Source organism: Sinocyclocheilus grahami, unplaced genomic scaffold, assembly GCF_001515645.1.
Source record: "Sinocyclocheilus grahami isolate Dianchi unplaced genomic scaffold, SAMN03320097.WGS_v1.1 scaffold150.1, whole genome shotgun sequence".
In the NCBI taxonomy this organism is placed as follows: Eukaryota; Metazoa; Chordata; class Actinopteri; order Cypriniformes; family Cyprinidae; genus Sinocyclocheilus; species Sinocyclocheilus grahami.
This window is the reverse complement of record NW_015505329.1, coordinates 1,693,745-1,698,286: the sequence shown is the minus strand read 5'-3', so window position 1 is coordinate 1,698,286 and position 4,542 is coordinate 1,693,745.

The following is a 4,542-nucleotide window of genomic DNA, read 5'->3' as shown; positions in this document are numbered from 1 at the left end:
AATCCCTAGTATGGGATGAGAATAGTTTAATAGTGAGGAGTTGGGGTGGAGGAGGGATGGTGGAAAACTATCGTGGGACAGAGGTAAGTTGACTGTATATAAATATAAATATATATACATATTGATATTGTGTTAGTTAAGATGATTAACTTATCAAGTTCCACCTGTTTATATTTTATATTTTTAAATCTTTTTGTATGAGGAATGTTTGCGAGTATGAACTGGCCTTGCGTAACAATATTAGGTCACATGACCAAGAAGTAAAAAAGTTTTCAATAATTCAAATAATTGTCTAAAAACAAAACAAGAAAAAAAAATGTATGCACAATGTTTGAAAGATGTTTATGAATATAATACAGTGGGTGTGGCAACATGTGTCACAGTTTCTGTCAGTTTGGACCTTCTGTTTGCCCTTGTCACTGTTATGGACTTTTGTGTTTCCATTTGTTCTGTTTCCGTGTCTTACTTCCATTGACCTAGTTTCCCTTTGATTATTTGAGTTAGTTCACCCGTGTCTTGTCATTAGTCCCTCATTTGCTTGTATATATAAGTTCCTGTCTGTTCAGTCTAGGTTGCTAGTTATTGTTGTTTGTATATTGGTTGAAAGTTTCCTGCGTGTGGGTTTGTCCTGACCCCTGTGGATTTAACCTGATTCCTGTGGACTTAATAAATGTTTGTTCTGATTTATCTTCTTTGTCGTGCGGTCTTTGCCTCTACAACACGCCACAGCAGCCATTTGAATACCGTGACAACATGCGATGCGACAACATACAGCTCCGAAATGCCTTCTGCTACTCTGAAGGAAATAGGGCGGTGGTCCTCATCAGCCTACAAACGTTACATTAGACCTAACGCTAAAGACATTCTAAATGCCCAAAAACTGATGAGCTTTTGAATTTCTAATCTATTGCAGGTGCTGTGTTTTGACTGAGGAGGGGGGTTTCTTCTTTACCACGTATTGTCAGTGTCAACAACTATCGTGGTCCATTAAACAATTATTGTGGCGAAACTCGTGTTCTTCAACTTGCATTATACGTCCGCTTCTTAGATTAAGCCGGTCGGCAGGGTAGCCAAGGTTCACATTTAAAAAAAAAAAAAGTGACGTGACATGTGGCCAAGTATGGTTAACCATACTAGGAATTAGTGCTCTGCATTTAACCAACCCTTAGTGCACACACACACGCACACAGCAGCCATTTATGCTCTGGTGCCCGGGGAGCAGTTGGGGGTTCGGTGCCTTGCTCAAGGGCACCTTAGTCGTGGTATTGAAGGTGGAAGAGAGCACTGTACATTCATTCCCCCCACCCACAATCCCTGCTGGTATGAAACTCGAACCCACAACCTTTGGGTTACGAGTCCAAATATCTAACCATTAGGCCACGACTTCCAATTATTGTGGCGAAACTCGTGTTCTTCAACTTGCATTATACGTCCGCTTCTTAGATTAAGCCGGTCGGCAGGGTAGCCAAGGTTCACATTTAAAAAAAAAAAAAGTGACGTGACATGTGGCCAAGTATGGTTAACCATACTAGGAATTAGTGCTCTGCATTTAACCCACCCTTAGTGCACACACACACGCACACAGCAGCCATTTATGCTCTGGTGCCCGGGGAGCAGTTGGGGGTTCGGTGCCTTGCTCAAGGGCACCTTAGTCGTGGTATTGAAGGTGGAAGAGAGCACTGTACATTCATTCCCCCCACCCACAATCCCTGCTGGTATGAAACTCGAACCCACAACCTTTGGGTTACGAGTCCAAATATCTAACCATTAGGCCACGACTTCCCCAGGCCTTACTCTTTTCAGGTCTTTTAGAGTAAGTCGGTCAGCACGGTAGCCAAGGCACACATTTTGGTAGGTCACTAGATTAAGCCATACGGCATGGTAGCCCGGCACACATAATTATTGGTCACTAGAGTAAGCCAGTCGGCATGGTAGCCGAGGCACATATTTTCTTTAGGACACTAGAGTAAGCCGACCTTGCAGACCGCAAGATAGCTAAAGCACACATAGGTAGTAAACTCGGGTACCATAGCTCTACAGAGCAGCAAAGAAACTATACACATGTTTTGACGGCAGATCCGCAATTAAGGTCTAGGGACTGCGTCAGTCCTATCTGCTATGTTGGTGGGAGTCTTGTGCTGCCAGGTAGCAGCTTAAGTTTCCTTCTCTCTGTTTATTGTGGTCTAGCAGAGCAGTCGTGTTCTGCCTGCAGTATTGAATTGAATTACCATTGTGTATGAAATGTGCTATATAAATAAACTTGCTTTGCCTTGCAGTACAGCAGCAGCAGCAGCATCAGTGTAGCAGATCTAGTCCGCCAAAACCAAACTTGATAACATGTACATTCATATTCTAATAAATGTGTTTTTATCTCAGAGAGTTGTCATGACTGAATAATAATAACAATTCAGTGTCCTTCAGTCTTTCAGTCCAGATGAAGTGCTAAGTCCTTCAACAAAGCCATTGTTCTTATTGCTTTTAAGTTTGTAGAGACATCAATAGATTCAAAATACATTTTTATTTCAAGTTTGAATCTTAAAAGAGGTTTGCATTTAGAAAATTTACATTTATGAATCTGATATTTAGCTAACAGGAAAATAAATATAACTTTATTTTCCACAATCATGAATACCAAAAATTAGGATTTATGTAACATTTGATAAAATCAAGAATGTCACAACAAAATGTCAATGTGTGAGAACAATTCCAAAATAAATGTTGAGGTTTCAGGGTTCTCAAAACAGAAAGAAGAGTTGGTATTAATATCATTCTTACATCTTTTAAGAGAACACTTATCTTCATAAAATCTATGAATCCAATTAAATGTAACTTCTCTCATTTTGTTAGTTAACACATATTTGCGAGGTAATGACCAAACTTTCTTCCAGGGAATATCACTTACAAAGCCATTCCAGTAAGAGATTACAGAAACAGACTTCTCCTGAAACAAAACTTTAATTTTCTTATTGTTTTTTTTATTTAGATGACAAAAGGCACTGCTTACCTACAATTACATTAAAGGGGTCATATGATGCGATTTCAATTTTTCCTTTCTCTTTGGAGTGTTACAAGCTCTTGGTGCATAAAGAAGATCTGTAAAGTTGCAAAGACTAAAGTCTCAAATCCAAAGAGATTTTCTTTATAAAAGTTAAGAGTCAGCCACGCCTTCCTAAAACGCCTCATTCTAACACGCCCCCACATGTCTACGTCACGATGTGGGAAGATTTGCATAATGCCGCCCAAATGTTCACTCAAAGAAAGAAGGTGTAACTTTGATTCTCGTTGTTGCTGCCGCCGTCATGTTGTGGAGATGCTGTGTTTTTCGTTGTGAAAGTGAAACTACTTTGTTTGGTCTTCCAAAAGAGGACACAACTAGAAATCAGTGGTTAAGTTGTATTTACAACACTGTTCCGGAACAGTTCAACCCAAATATATAACCCATAATTGCATGAATGTGCAGCATTTTGTTCAAATAGAGACGTTTGTGAACACACATTTAATTTTGTATTAAAGTATTTGTGATGTATGATTTGTGCATGTATAAGATGTGCATTTGTGGATCAGACTGCAGGCATGCATTCATTGATCTCTGGGGGCAGTCGTGGCCTAATGGTTAGAGAGTCAGGCTTGTAACCCGAAGGTTGCGGATTCAAGTCTCAGGTACAGCAGGAATTGTTGTGGGGGGAGTGAATAACCAGTACTCTCTTCCACCATCAATACCACGACTGAGGTGAGACCCTTGAGCAAGGCACCGAACCCCCAACTGCTCCCTGGGTGCTGCAGCAATATGGCTGTTTACGGTGTGTGTGTGTGCACTTGGATGGCTTATATGCAGAGCACAAATTCTTGGCCTCATTTCACTTCACTTTTGGGGCTTTTCCACAGCATGGTACGGTACGGTACGGTTCGGTACAGTTCACTTTTGGGGGGTTTTCCACTGGGTACAGTACCTGGTACTTTTTTAGTACCACCTTGGTTGAGGTTCCAAGTGAACCGTACCGTTACCAAAACGTGACGTGTAAACTCTGCTGATCACTGATTGGCCGGAGAGATTCGTCACTACCTGTGTGGTAGCCTAAAACATCGAGCGCATCGAGCGATCTTCATGAATGATTCACAGTGACTCGCTGCCACCTTATAATTTCATATTTAATGTATAATCCCCCCCTCCCCCTTTTTTTTAAGCAATTCACAGTTGTGATGTAATAATTTGATTAAGCTTATGAGGTGAATAAGCTTTGAACATGATACGTTTTCAGGAAAATTATTCAACAAAAGTAATGGGTGGTACCAATCTTTTAAATGAAAGGGGTCATAGGATGCCCATTTTCCACAAGTTGATATGATTCTTTAGGGTCTTAATGAAAAGCCTGTAACATATTTTGGTTAAAAACTTTCAATGGTAGTGTAAAAAAACACATTTTTTTACCCTGTCTCTCTTTTCAAATCAAGCCGTTTTTGTAGCATTTTCCTTTAAATGTTAATGAGCTCTGCTGACCCCGCCCCTCTCTTCCGAGCTGCTCTCAGAGAGACTGTTTACTT